This window comes from Bubalus kerabau, chromosome 2 (genome assembly GCF_029407905.1).
Source record: "Bubalus kerabau isolate K-KA32 ecotype Philippines breed swamp buffalo chromosome 2, PCC_UOA_SB_1v2, whole genome shotgun sequence".
NCBI classification, from domain to species: domain Eukaryota; kingdom Metazoa; phylum Chordata; class Mammalia; order Artiodactyla; family Bovidae; genus Bubalus; species Bubalus kerabau.
In genome coordinates, this window is record NC_073625.1 from 79192470 (window position 1) to 79211542 (window position 19073).

The window sequence follows — 19073 nt, forward strand, 5'->3', positions numbered from 1 at the left end:
TTTAATTTTCAAGAGCTGATATGACACTTAGATACACAGTATAATGAGCTATCATAGCAAAGCAGAAAAGTAATCTTTTGGCTCTGTAAAATCTGAGGATAATCCTCTTCTAAATTTTGCCAATAGTGAGAACTTTATTCCTGAATTATGTTTGTTTGCTCTCATAATTATTTACTGAGACCTACTGTTTAGAGTGTGAATTGCTATAGACTATCATTTGATACTTCTTTCTAATTACCATGCATGCTAAAAGTCGTTTCAGTTGTGTCTGACTCTACAACTCTATGGACTATAGCTCTCCAGGATCCTCTGTCCATGGGATTCTCTAGGCAGTAATACTGGAGTGGGTTGCCATGCCCTTCTTCAGGAATTCTTTCCAACCCAGGGATCGAACCCACGCCTCTTATGTCTCCTGCTTTGACAGGTGGGTTCTTACCACTAGCACCACTTGGGAAGCATGTACTTGTAAATGTCTCCTATATCACTCTATAATTTTGTTGTATTCTATTGGACATATATCACATTTTGTCTGTCTTGCATCTCTTAATTTAGAAATTGTTCTCTCTGTTTTAATGAGATTGTTTAATTAGTCACACATTCACACCTTGACTGTCACTACACAATCAGGAAGAGTGAGTGACTGAAGGATGGGCATGTAATGAAAGATGAGCTGTTTCCAAGACATACCAGGGCTCTTGTGAGGGTTAGGAAGAAACAGGTCTTCCCTTTTCTCTGAAATTCCACAATAAAATTGTAGGATAAGCCTAAAAATGTATTGACCCTCTTGGCTTTTCTGTGAAGAAAACTAGCTTAAGCTTTAACTAATATTAAGAAAACAAGAGTTCAGTATTGGATATAATGAAACACAATTTTGATTATATCACTTAAGCCTTTGGATCATGCTGTTGTTGTTCCATCGCTAAGTCGTGTCTGACTCTTTGCGACCCCATGGACTGCAGCACACCGAGCCTTGCTGTCCCTCGCTATCTCCCAGATTTTGCCCAAACTCATGCCCATTGAATCAGCAAACTCTGGATCATAATGGACTGAAATAACTCCCAAAAATGGACTTTTAAGTTAAATTAACTAATAATTTTGTTATTATTTTGGTTTTTGTTTAAGCTAATTTGATTTGAATTTATGTTATTTGCAACCAAAGAGTTTAGACTAACACGTTCATTGGTGATTATTCTAATAGAGACATAGTATAAGATCTGGTTATGAGGTTCTCCTCATCTCCTCCCCACCAAAAGAATGGGTATTTTTACACATAATGCTATGAGAAAGAGGCAGATCTATAACAAAATGAACAAAATGTATTACGTAGGACCTTGGCATATAATCTGCCTGCAATGTGGGAGATTGGGCTTGATCTTCAGGTAGGGAAGATTCCCTGGAGAAGGGAATGGCTACCCACTACAGTGTTCTTGCCTGGAGAATTCCACAGGGCAGCCTGGTGGGCTACAGTTCATGGGGGTTGCAGAGTCAGACATGACTGAGCAACTAACACTTTCCTCTCATTTCTTAAATGTTAATCTTGTTTACTTTGGATTTTAATGTCTGAGCTTTCAAGGTGACACAGCAGTAAAAGAATCTGCCTACCAATGTAGGAGATGGAAGATCCTTGGGTCAGGAAGATCCCCTGGAGTGGGAAATGTCAACCCACTCCAGTATTCTTGCCTGTAAAATTACATGGACAGAGGAGCTTCGGGGCTTCACTCCATTGGGTCACAGAGTCAGACACGACTGAGCACATCAGTGTTAATGTCTGGGATTTAGACTAGAGTTGTTAAAATATCACAGTGGTGATATTGAGTGCCAACATGATATTTTATCAAATGAAAAGTGTGATGGTTAATTTTATGTATCAACTTACCTTGGACACAGGGTGCTGAGGCATTTGTGTAAATATTATTTCTGGGTGTAACTGGAAGTGTGTTTCTGGATGCTTTTAACATTTTAATCAGCAAATTGAGTAGATTCCCCTCTGTGATGGTTAATTTTGTATGTCAACTTGACAAGCCATGTGGTGACCAGATTAAATATTATGTCTGGTATTTCCAGATGAGATTAGCATTTGAATCGGTGAATTCTGTAAAATAGATAGTCTTCCCCAATGTGGGCAGGCATTGTCTAATCCCTTGAGGTGCTAAAGAGAACTAAAAACAGAGTAAGAGAAAATATTTCCTCTTTCTGCCTGCCTGATTGAGCTGAGACATCTGTCTTTTCTTGTCTTGGACTGAGATTAATACTATCAGCTTCTCAATTCCCAGGCCTTCAAACTTGAACTGGAATTATATTATTGATTTTCCTTAGTCTCCAAGTTTGCAGAGAACAAGCATACTATGGGACTTCTTGGCCTCCATAATTGCATAAATGCATAATAAATCGGTCTCTCTCTTTCTCTCTCTCTCTCTGCTGCTACTGCTGCTGCTGCTAAGTCGCTTCAGTCGTGTCCGACTCTGTGCGACCCCATAGACGGCAGCCCACCAGGCTCTGCTGTCCCTGGGATTCTCCAGGCAAGAACACTGGAGTGGGTTGCCATTTCCTTCTCCAATGCACGAAAGTGAAAAGTGAAAGTGAAGTCGCTCAGTCGTGTCCAACTCTTAGCGACCCCGTGGACTGCAGCCTACCAGGCTCCTCCGTCCATAGGATTTTCCAGGTAAGAGTACTGGAGTGGGGTGCCATCACCTTTAATACACTCTTCTCGTGTCAGTGGACATCATCAATTCTGTTGAAGATCTGAGTAAAATGTAAGTTTCATTAAGGAAGAATTTTCTTTCTCCATTTGACTGTTTTCAATCTAGCTATTAGCCTTCTCCTGCCTCTTGGGCTTGATTTGGACTTTACCTCATGGGCTCTCCTGATTTAGGCCTTTGGTCTCAAACTGGAACTCCACCCTCAGATCTTCTGGGTCTCCAACTTATTGACTGCAGACCTTGGGACTTCTTACTTACCATAACTGCATAAGTTAGTTACTTACAATAAATCAATATCTACCTATCTATCTTTTCTGTTGATTCTATTTCTCTAGAGAACCTAGACTAACACAAATTTTCATAGCACTGTCTAGTAGAACTTTCTGTGATGATGGGAATATTGTCGACCTGTGTTGTCCAGTAGAGTAAGTCATTATTCACATATGCCTACTGAGTACTTAAAATATGAGTAATATGACTAAGATGCATAGCTTAAATAGTCACACAGTGTTAGTGTCTACAGCTCTAGGAACAAGCCATAGTTTGTTGTATTCTTTGTATTCTTGTATTTTACTTTCCACACTTATTTCTTTCTATTCTCCCATGTCCTTTTAGCATTTGCTTCTTCAAGATGCCTTATTATTCTTTTTTTTATTCTTTTTTTAATTTTTTATTTTATGAAGGATGTCCCTTAGAGATGTAGGTTAATGATTCATTGTTTAGCCATTGAAATTATAAAATAGCTTAAAATCCCACTAGGAATCAAGAAGTAGCATAGAGTTCTTCACAATTCCTTATTACAGCTATTTTGCACCCAAGACAGCTCCTTTTGTGGCCTCCCTGGTAGCTCAGCTAGTGAAGAATCTGCCTATAATGCAGGAGACCCAGTTTGACTCCTGGGTGAGGAAGATCCACTAGAGAAGAGATAAACTACCCACTCTAATATTCTTGGGCTTCCCTGGTGGCTCAGCTGGTAAAGAATCTTCCTTCAATGTGGGAGACTTGGGTTTGATCCCTGGGTTGGGAAGATCCCCTGGAGAAGGGAACAGCTACCCACTCCAGTATTCTGGCCTGGAGAATTCCACAGACTGTAGAATCTGTGGAGTTTCAAAGAGTTACCTACTCCAGTATTCTAGCCTAGAGAATTCCATGGAATGTATAGTCTATGGGATTGCAAGTAGTGGAATACAACTGAGCTACTTTCAGTTTCCATAGCTCCTTTCATGTGGTCAATCTGGATCAAAAATTAGGTCCTCAGTTGGTTTCAGCATTGTAAGCCTGACCTAGCTCATTTCATGGAACTATGCAATATCCCTAACATAAATTATATTAAATACTAGTATAAATACTAAGAATTGTGTCTGACTCTTGTGACCCCATGGACTGTAGCCTGCCAGGCTCCTCAGTCCATGGGATTCTCCAGGCAAGAATACTGGAGTGGGTTCCCATATCCTTCTCCAGGGGATCTTCCCAACCCAGGGATCAAACCCAGGTCTCCCGCATTGCAGGTGAATTTTTTTCCAGCTGAGCTATCAGGGATGCCCTAGTACAAATATTAAGAACCTTCTAAAACAAGGGACTACAAAGATACTAAAAAACAGTTGTGTATGCTTTAATAGATAGACTGTAATAATTTCTATCTATTTATTCCAAAACTTTGTGCTGTTGAAAAACATCAGGGATAGTTAACAGTGATCAACAGTGGTTATGTATGTGGAGTAAAATCACTAAAATAACTTTCACTGGGTGTCTGTTTTATTTATTTTATTTATTCCCATGTAGTTTGTATTTTCCCAACTCATATGTAGATAAAATCTAAATCTAATTTTTTATAAGTGCTAAATTTTTAGTTTGAATGGTTCCATTTAATAATACTTGGAATTATTTATTAAAGAAAATAATGCCTAAAATTGATACAAGGAGGGAAGATAAGTGAATCCATATTTATATACATTAAGCCAGAAGATAGTCAGAATGGATATACTCATTCCTTCAGCAAATATATGTTGAATGATTAATATATTTCAACTCTTTTCTAGTTGCTGAAAATTCAGTCAATAAGTTAAAGTCCCTGCATTTTTTCAGGTTACATTCCAGATGGGGAAAATATACAAATACACAAGTAAACAACTGAATTAAATAACACCTAAATTCGAGTTTACAAAGGGCACAAAAAAAAAATAAAACAGGTAGATGTTCAAGGAGTGAGTAGATGGATTGGGGGTGGAAAAGCAGAGGAGAGTCAGTAAATGACTCCTGGGAATGGAACATATGAGTAGAACCCTTGGTAAAGTAAGTAAATTACTTACATGCTGCTCATAGAAAGGAGTGTTCCAAGTATAAAACGCTCCACATACAAATTCCATGTGGCAGGTATGAAATTGTCTTGAATAAACAGGGTCAATGTCTTTTATTATTTTATTTATTTATTTATTTTAAAAAAAGCCCATTTTCAATCAGTGTCTAAAAGTTGGAAGTTATCTCCAGAATATTTCCACTTAACTTTGGTCATTCAAAAAGCTACTGCTTTGCATATTCAGATCAGATCAGATCAGTCGCTCAGTCGTGTCCAACTCTTTGCGACCCTATGAATCACAGCACGCCAGGCCTCCCTGTCCCTCACCAACTCCCGGAGTTCACTCAGACTCACGTGCATCGAGTCAGTGATGCCATCCAGCCATCTCATCCTCTGTCATCCCCTTCTCCTCCTGCCCCCAATCCCTCCCAGCATCAGAGTCTTTTCCAATGAGTCAACTCTTTGCTAGTTGCTATTAAACTCTTGGATTATATGATCCTATATGAACTGTAAGACTTCCCTGGTGATCCGATGGTTAGGACTCTGTGCTCCCACTGCAAGGGGCATAGGTTCAATCCCTGGTCCTGGAGCTAAGATCTTGCATGCTGTGCAGCCAAAAACAATAAATAAATAAGGTAGGATGAATGTTTGCTTATTTGAGGAAAATGCAAGAAAAGGAATCATCCCTTTTATCAGTTTAAGAAAGTGTGATGGCCAAATACCTTAGATCATTTAGATCCAATCATTGTAGAGATAGAAATTATACTAACTAACATCACAAAATCATTTTTACTCTATATATTGCAATTTCATATTTTAAAACGAGAGGATGCTTGTCATATTGCCACTTGGTTTATTCACGTAAAAAATGCAGAAACAGCTCATCTTGAGATTGTGAATTTCTGAACATTTGTGAATTTCATTTCAACATTTATATACCTTCATCAGTATAAGTTAAAATTCTAGCTATAAGATATTTGAGATACAGTGGGATAAAATAATGTATCATAACTTGAAAGGATAATGAATGTTTTATAACCAGTAGCAAAATGCCATTAAAAATGCATCTAAAGGCAGCAAATATTGTTATATATAATCACATATATGCTGTATATATACACACATATATATTTATAAATAATACTATATACTGTGTATTATACTAAATATATACCAAACCCAAGAATTCTTAACATCTCTGCAACACAGACAGCTGACCTCATATTTAAAATGCTAGTGAGCATGGAGAATGACAATCAATGCTTCCAGAACTCAATAAGCCAATTTTCTTTCACAATGGTCTACATTTTCACCAGGCCATGAAATTTCTTCTTCTAGGTCGATTTGCTGCAAGAGTCAATTTTCTATGAGAGTCAATTTAGCACAGATTTTTAAATTTTTAGTCCTGAGTATCTATAATGACTATGTATTTCAAATGTTTAGATATTTTACTTAAATTTAATATTTTAAAAAAGAATTCTATTAACCATGTGAAATCCCAGTAAATTTATCCATGGTTGGAAAAATTTGACACAATAATTTTCCTACTCTTATTTTAAAAACTTTTGCCACAATTAAACTTGTTTATTTTTTTTTTCAGCTTTGAGGGATAATTGACAAATTTTTAATATTTAAAGTGTACATTGTGATGATTTAATATATGTATATATTGTGAAAAGATTGGCCCATCTAATTATATTCATCACCTTAAAACTGCTGATGAAGTTTGTTTTTCCTAGTGGAATGAAAAAGTGATAAACATCACATTCATAATAATAACATTTATTTAAAATTGGTGAAAAAAGTCCTAAAGTGCAAGCTAACTGAGATTTCCTCTGTGAAACATATGTGAAAAGAAATATAATGTCCAGGGTACTATTGCAGAAGGATGATACTGCAATCCTATTCTATGGACAGTATAAGCAAAGAGAACCTTCATTCCCAAGGCAAGGAAAACATATGTGCTCTCTTTGTATAACTTTTAAAATGAGTATTGAGTGAATGACTTAAATTTAAAACATTAATTTAACTTCATTTAAGAATTTACTTCAAAACATGAAATACTGAAAAATATTTTTGCTATGAAGAAAAGGAGAATACAAGGCTTAAAAAAAATACAGAAAATTTTCAAATAGGTTTAATATTTTAGACTATTTCATATAGGGAGGCATGGATAGATGCCATCTTTTGGCAATTTATAAAACTAATTCATTGTCTGATGATTCATAAGAGGTCAGTTAATTTGTACATTTATTTGAGACACTGATAATATATGTAGACAATAATAGCCTTAAAACTATGAAATGAAGATGTTTAAAGATATTTAATTGCATTCTAAGAAATGTTTTGAGTTTTAGAAATGAATTTACTCATACACTGACAACTCTATAACATATAGACTCTTGTCTCATTTTAAAACATTGAAAGATCTTACAACCACTGAGCATTTGATTTTTTTAACTGATTAATAGAATCTAAGAATAGACTATTTAGAAAATACAGAATTATTGTTTTTTTGTATATGAAGATGACGTTATTTATCCAAATGACCAGAGCTCATGCTTTGAATTTTTTTTTTTTTTTTGGCCCCTTTGGGACTGAAATAAACACATGCTGGCTTCCAACCCCCTAGGTGTGTGGGCTAGGAGAATCTTAATCACATTGAAGTTTATGACTCTCATCACAATCAAGCTTGCAGCCATTTTTAAACTTATCTAATTAAAATAATCTGTTCCTTCTATAGTTTACAAGAAGAGTTACTTTTGTGTTACGATGACAAGGAGACTCCCAGGGTTCCTGAAAATAACAATTTAACAAAAATAATCTGGACTTTTTAGTCTCCTCCATTTCATATAACACCCATGAAATTCTCCCTGGGTCAAGTGTGCAGTAAAACACTGTTAAAGACCAGAATGTCTCAAACTTTGTGGACATATAAATCACCCTGAAATCTTGTTATAATGAAGAATCTGACTCTGTGGGTAGGGTAGAAGAAGTTGGGACTCTGTAGTTCTAACAAATTCCCAAGTAATGGTGGTGATGTTGTCTGACATCACATACTGCATAGCAAACCTATAGACTATTTCACTACAGAATCTTAATTTCTCTTGTAGTTACCAACAAGAACAAAAACATGATTTGCTTCTGAGTATTGATCATAAGTGTTGAGCTACTTATGTTCAACTGGGACATTTTCTTGAATATAGCAGTCTTAGAATAATGATTTTTTTTAACTCAATGAAACTTTAGAAGTCATCAAAAACAGCTCTGTCATACTATCATTGAGGAAATTGAGGGTCAGGGAAGTTGAATACACGCCCACAGTCATACAGCTGACAGCAGGTTGTACACCAAAATGAAGGAACCCTAACTACTGTGTCAATAAAGAAACCCTAACTTCTTTGGAGTTCCATTTTTATTTATACTCCCTGACACAAAACAAAGCATGAGTCAATAATGATTAGAATTTCACCTTTTGGTGCTCACAATAGTTTAAATGATAGCAGTATCCTTGGACTTGCTGACTTTCCTAACAGCTAAAACTCACAGTAGGCAACTGTCTCTTACAATAATAAGAGTATTCACATATCCTCTTTCTTCTAGAGTCCACTTGCAGTTTTATTATGGACATTTTGCTCCTTAATTTTGAGAACCTGGGGAGAAAGGTGGACATAGAAATGAATGGGTCATTAGTTAAAAGGCAAGGGTGAAGTCGTAAAAGGTTGTGGCTAAGTAAGCAACAAATGAGAAAGAGCTAAGGGCCTCAATATTGATCCTGCCTCTCATCTTTCCCTCTGTCTCCTTGCTTGCAGGCTTCTATTGTGTAGTCTCTTGAACAAAGCAGACTATTTATGGTGTGACTGATTTAACACTACTGAACTAGTCTATCATCTGCTAATTTGGTCCAATTAAAAACTGGTCATAGGGAAAAGCCTGGAATTAAGCTCATTTGGAAACACAACTTCTGATTAATTTATGTCCTGTTCATTTATATCTCCTCCTCTAAATCAGGCACATCCAGGTACTGATTTATAGAGATGGTTCTTTCCAGATTCCTGAATTTTCTTTCCATGACCACCTTTGGTTAGGTCCTTGAAAAAAGCACAGTTATGCTTTTTGTCCCTTCCTTAAGGCTACAATTAAGGCACATACGGAAGATTGCCTAAGATTTTGTGCTATCCTGAATTATAGAAATCTCACTGAACCGCGCTAAAGTCTCCTTTAATAAAGCGTTTACAGATGCTTGGCCCTGTAGCAATCCAGGGCCGTATAACTTCAATCCGTATAACTTCAAGAGTTAAGTTCTATTACTATCCCTGTTTTACAGATGAGGCTTCAGATTTAAATGTTCAAGTAAAATCATCAAACATTGTGAAGCAAGAAGTGACAGCTATGGGATTTGAACCTAGACCTACCTGATCTCAGTACCGACCGAAAGAATACTGTCACCCGCTAGCCTCTATTGAGATTTTATGTCTAGATTAAGTCAAATTCTCAGGAACAACAACAAAAACTTAATTTCTTCCACCCCTAACTCTTTTTTTTTCCTTTTCACACAAGTTCTTGTAGGCAGGTAGGTGTTCTGTTCCCTATACTTAGCCTCTCCCACGTCCTCTTAAATCTTTCCCTTTTGCTGCTGGGAGCTTCAGAGAGCTACTGCAGCTGGTGAGTGGGCAGGTGCAGCCACCATCTGCTCTAGGAGTCCAAATACGCACAAGAACTTCGCACCCAAGACCTGTCCCAGGCACCACCACGGGTTCCAGAACCTGCTGGGGACATGGCAAAACCCGCCCCCTCGCGGTGGCGATTGGCTGAACCCTTCCCGAATGCTAGGCACTTATTAATGAAGGCGCAGTCTCAGAAAGTTAGGCTGAGACTCTCCAAGGAGGTGAGACCCGCCGGGGTGTGTGAATGGGGGATTCAGTTCTTCCTGCCCGAAGGGTCCTTGAGAAGCCTGTTTGTTTTTCCCGGCGCCTGTCTCCACCCATCCCTTTCTCTCATTGGCTAGGCCTGGTGGGCGGGGGTGTCCCCATTGGTCGGGGGGCGGTGTCTGTCCCTGGCCATGGTGGGGGCGGGGCCTCCACCGTGCTGAGCTTGCCCTTGTGTCTGGTGCTCTGTAGAGCTGCCGCCGCCGCTGCTGCTGCCGCTGCCGCCGCCGCTGCAGCCGGAGCATCCGGGAGCCGCCGCCGCCGCTATCGCCACTAGCGCCGCTTCCACCGCTGCCACCTCCCCTCCCAGGACCCCGAGACACCTCAAGCGCGAGCGGCGGCTGCTGCTTGCTTGCTCCCCTTATTCCCCGCCTTTCCCTTGCGTGACCTACCCACTCCTTACAGCCCTCGTCTGCATCTTCTCCGACACCCCGGCATCCCTGCGCCACCTGCTCGGACAGCCCCGGGTGCGTGCCGGGAGGAAGGCAAGCTCCGAACCCGTGCCTGGCAGAAGGACTGTCGCGGCTGCACCACCAGCAAGAGGAGGAGGAAAAGAAACTATTTTGCCCAGCGAAACCTCATTCTGCGGGTGCTTCGCCGTTGCCGCTTCTGCTGCTGCCATCTGATCCGCGTCGGCAGGTTCGAGCACCGCAGCGGCGAGGACCCTGGGTCCGGCGGGCTCCGCGAAGGAGACACCGGCAGAGCCCCGCACTCTGGTGCCCTGCTCACCAGCATCTCTTTGCCCCCCTCGTTCATTCTCAGCCCTTTAGAAAAGGGACCATGATTTGGAAACGCAGCGCCGTTCTCCGCTTCTACAGTGTCTGCGGGCTCCTGCTACAAGGTAATCCCCGCCCCGCCGCGGGGAGCATCAACTTCACGCCCATTCCCCATCATCCTCACTCCACCCCATATTTCCACTCTCCCCCTTACAGTCCCCCAGTCCCCGGCGAATTCCACCCCCTCCCCCTACTTCCCGGTGCGGCAGGGGGCAGTGGCAGTTTGCTCCAGCCCCTCAAATCTCTAGCGCTGGCTCAACCCTGCTGTCTCGGTAGTCAGTCCCTTACGGGCACCTTTCGCCTTTTCATTCACCTGAGCTTCCTACATCTCTCACTCTCCATGCTCGCCAGCACTCCCCTCACCCTTCACATACACACTCCCACGCCTTTTGGCTGGCAACTTGTGCCTTCTCTGAACATTCCACCCTCCCACCAACCCCCACCAGCCGCCTCCCACATCACGCTCCCGACCGACCCTCTCCATCTCTTGTCATCTCTTTAACCTCCCCCTCTTCGTGTCGCCTTTCTTTTGCCCCTTCTTCCCACCATCAGCATATCCGTGTGCCTTTAAAAAGTGTGTGAGAGCCTGGGAGCGAGCTGCCGAGACGGCGAGAACAGCAGCAGCGGCGGCACCGTGTGCATTGCAATAACATCCCCGGGGGCGGGGAGGCGGGGAGGGGGGGGATGTGTTGTGAGACGTGTCATTCACCTAGGAAGAGAGAAGACTGTCTGAGGTTTAAAAAAAAAAAAAAAAAAAAAAAAACGAAAGGGAGAGATAAGGAAGAAAAAGAAAGAACGAAAAAGAGTAAAAGGAAAAAGGAAGAATGAATAAATAAAGCAGGAAATAAAAAGAAAGGGCCAGGGGAAGGGAAGAATTAAAAGACCCAAAGCCACTTTATCAACAAACTGACTTTTTATTATTCAGCCCGTGTGGTTTTCTTTTTCATTTTTTCGAAGCCAAGAAATGTGTGCATCCTGGCAGTTACTTTAGTGCTAAGGGATTTTAGCTTAGATTCCCTACCTTTCCATCCCGCTCTCTGACGCTTCTTTTCCGTAATTAATATCATCCTTTCAGGTGAAATGTAAGAACCCCTGTGACCGCAGCGGAGGGAAACCGCACAAAACACTGTTATTATGCAAATCATTGGGCTTGGATGCAGACTGGCTAGCGAACTGGGGTGCACTTTTCGCCAGATCCTTGCTTTTGAAGGAGGGAGGAGGGGGCTGTGTGCAGTGGGAGGACGATGATGATTATGAAATGCATGGCAATGTATGGAGTAAAAGTGCCTGGGAAGAGCACACTTTGGGTGGTGGTGGAGGCAGAGGCGGCATGCTAGAACTGAGTGGGCAGGGGCTGTAAGGCAGAAGATTGTTGCTTTGAAGAGAGTGGTGTAGGGATGTGGCTTGAATGTGAGATACAGGGAGGATGGATTTGAAATTATGGTCCATATGATTTTTTTTTTTAAGATAGATGACTCTTGATTTCTTCATAAATCTTTGCCCACCTTTAACCTCTCTGTCATCATTTGTGTATTTGTAGGAGAGATAAGTTGATCAAATGTATTTGTCCCTGGGTAAAAGGAATCTGAAAGTAAGACATATAGAACCACAGGCATACAAAACCCAATCGGCCTTTGGAGGATTTAAATGAGGTCAATGAACCATCTTTCAGCAAGTTCTTGGAATGCATCCTGTTTCCTAGCCTCCTCCAGGATATAGACCAGGACCGTATTTTATTTATGCATATTTATGAATGTGAAAGACGAGATAGTGGGCAGAATTTTCCTGAATTAGCTAACCAAACTTGCAGAGGTGTTTCTTGGAATATTTCGGGGTAATTTCGTGTATTTTATGTTTGATGTAAAATTTTGATCTGTCATGTGCCAGAATCCCTGAGAGAAAGCAGACAGCCTGTTCTTCCTGCTTAACGCCCCCTGGTCCCATTCCCCAGCGCCTACACCCCCACCCTCTGGTCCCATTCCCCAGCGCTTACACCCCCACCCTCGCGCAAGTAATCCGGTGGCTGACACATTACTTGGGTTTCTAATCCGTCCTTAAACATCCTCCTAGAGACCCCACTTCACCTCTCAGTAACTTCCATTTCTCAGCTCTGCTGTGTGTGTGTGTGTGTGTGTGTGTGTGTGTGTGTGTGCGCGCGCGTCCCGCGCGCGAGCGCGCATGAGCGCACCACGCCGGGTAAGGGGAGTGTGATGTGGGGAAATCAGTTAATTTAGTGATTGTGATGAACATTCGACACCGCTGGATGTGTTTTCCCTGCCAATCTGTGTATGCTGGCCCCGGCACGTCACTGCACACACTACTGGGCTGGTGCAAGATTATTTATTATAGAGTATGTGGGCAACGGACTGCACTTGGGGGTCGCCTCCTCTCTGCCTTCAACATTTCCCTGTGAATTGTCTATTCAGTGCACTGCAAAATAACTGTCTGCTGGTGCCTCTCTCTCCCTGTCTCTCTCTCTCTCAGCCTGAAGGAGGATTTACTCTTTCTCTACTCAGAGAGATTCCTTCAGCTGCATTCTTTTTTATTAAGGGCCTGGGTTTCTTTTATTAAGTATGTACACCAAGTGTTAAGACAGTGCTGCTTTTCACAGCAGACTGGGGGAGAAGGGTGGAAGGGGTGTGGGTATACCAGAGCAAACACACCACTGCAGCCAGCAGCAGCACCAGCGGCAGGCCCAAATAAATAAATAAGTGTCCTATCACAGCAACCAGGCAAAGAGAACCAGCTCATGGATATATGTGTACTTCTGAGCACCTTAGATGGCTGTATTGATACACCAAAGGAGAAAGAGAATAGGATTTAAGGGGGAAAAAAAAAAAAAAAAACTAGAAGTGGGAGGAGGCACAAAGCCCCACTGGATTATCTTCTCATGTTTATGGCTGCCTCACATTTATCAAACACTGCTCTACAGACACATCACACTTTGTTGATACTGTCAGTTCCTGCTCAAACAAATTGCTTGTGCCTTCCTTGTCTTGGTCTTGGCTAAAAACGTTGCTTCAGGGTCCAGGTTTATGTTTCTCCCACCACTCTACTGTTTTTTTAGGACTTGGTTAGGTTGTAGAATGAAAGCTTGATTTCCTGGACATAGATTAAATATTTAGCAGGTCTTTCCTATGTACAGGGAAGGAGAGGTAGCGGGGGAACTAGTGAGCAACTGATTTTGGCCCGGGGTAGTCTGCTCTGCCTGTTGGTAGTTATGACTTGGCAAATACTGTAGGCAGTCTGTCTACAGCTTCTTATTTTTAGCATTATCAGCACTATAGTGGTTTTATCACTTAAGTTATACTAATCAATGTATTTATCCTTTGTATTTATCCCCTTTCTTGCAGTATGCATCATTTTAGACAGGAAGACTCAATTTAACACATCTTCCCTGTGGTTTCACTGTTTTATATTGTCACCATTTTTTTTTTTTTTTTTTTTTTTACTTTTCCTGGGAAGCAAACTCAGTCTTTTGGCTTGCTAATATGTAGAGTGGTAAGTCAGTGGTAAGATTCAAGATAAAATGAATTTTTGTAAAAAAAAGGTTTAAATAGCTCTATTCTACAACATCTACTAGTTCATCCTCAACAAGTCTTTAGGCAATGAATAGTTAGATAGAAAATAAACATGTTTCTGACCAGAGTATAACTTGGAATGTAGACTACTTAGATAACAAAATGTGATTCAGTGTTAAGCTATACAGCACCCTTTCTTTTTTTTTTTTAATTTTCCTCTATCAGATATAGAGGAAAAAGTTGGGCAAGGGCAAGGGACACATTAGAGAAAAAAAAATTTCTTTAGAATGAGGAGTGTAAAAACTTGCCACCTGTAACTAAGACCTCTTCTTGTCTACAGAGTAGATTCAGTTCAGTTGCTGATCCTCTTTGTAGCTGGGCTCCTTTCCATGCCTGAAGCGACACTGGAAAGATGGAGACTCTCTTGTTTAGCACAGGAAACAATCTGAAAAAGGACAAAAAGGAAAGAAGGGCAAAATAGACATGCATAGAGAGATTCTTATTTTGTTGAGAACTTTATTTCCTTGTTCAGTGTTGGTCTTATACAAAAAACACCAGTACTAATTTTGGGGTTTTAGGGTTTGTGGATGTGTGTGTTTTGCTGTGGGACATTGTAGTAAGTAATTTGTTGTGTGTAAAAAGAAAGATCCTCAAGTTAAAGGTCTGTTCAACATGCATATTACTTGCCTCAGTATGTGTCATGCACCTCCCGTTACATTTTTAGAAAACATGTGGTAATGCAAAATATACATACAAACTAAATAAAATACTGATAACTTAATATTTCCTAAAAGCGTGTCTGTCTCGCGTCTTTACTTCTACCTTAGTCATGATGAGCTCATCTTTTATGCTGAATGCAGTTCCTGAGATACAGCTCACTCCTCCCTTTTTTTGATTAACAGTGGAAACTTTGAAAAGTAGGTTTTATACAGGAGTCAATGACTATGACTTAAACAAACACTAGACACTGAGTAATTAAGAAAATCTCTTTGCAAATATGAGGAGTTCCTAGACTAATTTAGTATCAAGATATGGAAGCTTATTTTGTTGTCTTTTCCCTTGTGTCTACAACTAGTAGAACTCTGGTAACACAATATGACAAAGGTAAGCATCAACTGAGATAGTCTCTTCCTGCGTTTTCCACAAGAAGATCAAATACGTGAAAAATATTTTTCCCAGATTTAACTAATGAGATACTCATTTTTCTTAAAGAAAAACTTACTTAAATCACTTAAACAGGAAATAGTTGTGCAATAATGTTGGAAGACATCCTAAGCATACATTTTAAAATGGCCTGAAATCAACATCAAATGGAAATCCATTTTCTTTTAAAAATAAAGAGTCTATGGAGTATAAAATGATTGAGAGAAGTAAAATTTATCTATTGTGAAGGATTTGGGGTACATTTGTAATATAACATAGACATATCATATTATTGTTTTATTTGATTATGTTGACATGCATTCTATGAGATGTATTGATAGAGAGTCCTTGTTTTAATAGACTTCATTAAACCTTCTTGGCAAAATTGCCCATTGTGTAGCAACTGGCTGAGTAGGTGAGGAAGCAGCGAAAAGGGAAATTACAAATCAAGGAAGTGGAACTCACAAATTGAAGTCAGAAGTCCTTTGTGGAATTGTCAGTTACAGATTTGTTTACCCTCCTAAAAACAACTCTGCTACCTTGTTTATATTAAGCTTCTTGAGGGCAAGCCCTGAGCTTTACTTATTCTCAATTTAGTAAATGCATAATAAATAGTTTTGGTTTGAATGATAGGTATATCTTAGTTAGGTATAATGTAGTTAAGAGGTATCTTTTCATAACACATCAGCACTCATACTTTGTTAAATTATATATATATATATACACACACATACACACACACATATATGAGTTAATTTTAACATTTTGTAGGTCTTATTGGTTTAGGAAACAATTTTCCTATAGAAAATTATCATAGTGATAGCTGTTGATATACATCTTTAAATGAATGTACTTTGATCAGTTGCTCTTTGACATGACATTTCCCTACCCTTTTTTTTCTTTTCCATAATTAAAAAAATCAAGATATTTGCATAAGATCACAAACTCAATTCATGAGGGGGGAAAAAAGAGAAGACATGATTTAAATTTACTGATTTAACCTAAAATATTTAAAAGGACAAGTTCATTACCAACATTTTATTTGAAAATGTCAAACGTTTTTGGAGTGTAGCTCTGTAGTATCAAAAAACTACATCTTCTGCAAATTCCTTGTGTAAAGAGGTGGGTGAGGATTAACCTAGAGCTGTGGCAGCTGAAGCCCCCTGCTGTGTGATGATGCAAATGGCATCTCAGGCCTAATGTGCTCTGCAGCGGCAGGCAGAACGCATGCAGGAAAGCAGTCATGTGGCGTGACTGAAATAGGAAGTCTTTTCATATTTCATAGCTTGTAGTGGACATGAACCATGCTTCAACTCTTCATGACCAGAAATAATCCAAAGAGTATTTCTAATCACTTGAGCTCATGGCAAAGCTAAAGAGAGAATATATAATTTGTTTAGAGATTAATGTAATAAATAAATCCTAACAAAATTATCAACATTTTCATCAAATGAATTGTGCAAACTTGCAACTATCTTGCAAACTATCAGGACCACAGTTCAATTTAATGAAAATTAATAGCAAAGTTAAAATAGAATTCTTATGCATTCTAAGGCTTCTAAGAATTCTAATTCTTATGCAGTTATTTACATGTGTTGGACCTAATGAATGTTGAGCTGGCAAATATTGTTATCTTTCTCTTCCTTTAGCGAGTAAGGAGTTAGTTGCTTTTTTTTTTTCCTTATTAGAGCATTTCCTGTTAGGGGAGAATACAGTAGTCTTAAAAGAAATAGGAATTAATTGTTCAATGTATGTTTTTACTATTTATTTAGTGCCATAGATTGAAATTTTTGTTAACATCAAACCAGTAGAGAATATCTCCTTTCTAAAAAATTTTATATATCACACAGGCAAAGCATCAAATATGTTCCTTAATAAAAGCAAGAGTTGTGGGGCAATTATTATGGGCAGACTATGAAAGAAGCCTATCAGATGACAATAACTAGTGTAGCATTGTTTATCTTGATTCTATTTGCTATTAAAATAATTGAGCATATTATGCATATTGATTTTCATCCTAGAAATGAGTCCAATTGGTCCTGTTTATGTGTTCAGTGAGTTTCTTTAGATGATATGAAATAGTTTTATCTTAGTAATATGTAATGCATATATATATATATGTATGTTAGGAAACTAAATATTCTGTTTAATTAGGTATGAGTTAAATATTAATGCCAAAATCAGAGATGTAATTATTGAGAAAGGAAATATTCCTCAATCATTTATCTCTATATATGCACATATGTACAAGCCTAAAATGTACAGTTATTTTTAGGTCTGAAGAACATCTTTATAATTTTGCGTGTAATTAGAGTTTGGAGCACTCAGGGATGAACTGTGAGGAAAAAGGAAAAGTTTATTTTGTTTTTGATTATTTAACCTTATTTCTGAAGATTAAAAAAGGTATTTTTTGAATCTATTTTTTTAGGCTGCAACAGTGATTAACTTTTCCACTTAAAAACACACATGCAAGGTTTACAGTTTCTGAATTTGCAATAGAGCTGAGTATTTATTCTGGATCTTCTTTGTGTTTAAGAAACTGAGTGATGAGAACCTACTGCTACCTGAATAGAGAGGCAGGGCTGAGGTTGTAAGGAGATCTGCCTTGGAAAGAGCCGACCATTAATTATTCACATTCTATTTCAGAAGTCTTTGAAGTAAATATTAAGACAGTTATTATTAAGCATTGGGGATTACTCTTTCTGAGTCAGCAAATCGTTTTCATTTGAATATTGAAATTATCTTTCAGCCATTTGAATGCTGACGGGGATGCCCCTGTTTAGCCACAGTTAAGCAGTTATTCTAGGGGTTGCATACTGACATCACTAGGGATTGTTTAGAAAACAAGAATAAGCATTTATTTGCTTTGAGGAACAAAAAAAACTTAAAGCTAAGTGTAATCATATACTGCAAATAACTTCACATACAGATATAAAAGTCTTTTTATAGGCTAAATAACCCCCCTAGTTTTATAGATTTGATGATGGTTTATTAATGGTAACGGTGCATTGTTTATCTAAAGTCATCTTTGAGAACCGAGTTAAGAAAGCACCTTTCCTGAGAAAGATGTGCTGCCGACTGCTAAGTGTATAACTGTTATATTGATTCAGTGTAATTTATAAAGACAATTAATTTGTTCTTGTAAGGGAATATTTTTAGCTTCTTTGCTAAAATTGTTTGCCTTTAAAGATGCAAGTACCTCCCTTAATGCTCACGCAAACATCAAAGCCTAAAATTTATGGTGCGTAAAATATGTTTCTACTTTTGTAATAAATTCATATTTTACGTTAGATTGTCCTATATCGCCCCAGGAGAAAATGTCCTGACACCTTTACCTTCCATTCCTTCTTATACTTTATATGTTTTCTGCTTTTAGTTTTAAGTAGTAGACAGGCTGAAATGAGGGATGATTAGAATATTTGTATTTAAAAGCAAATAAAATGCACAGTAAGCTTCTGATTTGTCATTCCCTTATTGCAATCTATATTTTATGGACCGAAGTCTGAATAGTAACTCAGCTTCCTTTACACTCTCTAGGAATATAATATACCCCACTCTGCACTGTTCTATCAACCTGAAAGACCCATTAAAATAAATTCACAGGGAGTGAAGAACAGTTAAAAGGAATCTTACCAAACCTATGTACTGAATACATCCAGATTGGATGTTTTTTCTTTCAACCTCCAAGGCTTGTATCCCAGTGTTTTAGC

General features: G+C 39.0%; 1 long non-coding RNA gene across 2 annotated transcripts; it reads left to right on the top strand.

The window, feature by feature from the left end:
* The first annotated feature begins 357 nt into the window (after positions 1 to 357).
* Positions 358 to 11578, top strand: LOC129643405 (uncharacterized). 2 transcript variants are annotated; one of them, XR_008710291.1, is made up of 4 exons: positions 358 to 465; positions 2442 to 2662; positions 10329 to 10764; positions 11252 to 11578. It is a non-coding gene; the product is annotated as an uncharacterized LOC129643405 (long non-coding RNA). The 2 variants fall into 2 exon arrangements; XR_008710290.1 differs by lacking the exon at positions 358 to 465 and having other exon boundaries at positions 2316 to 2662.
* Positions 11579 to 19073: the final 7495 nt, after the last annotated feature.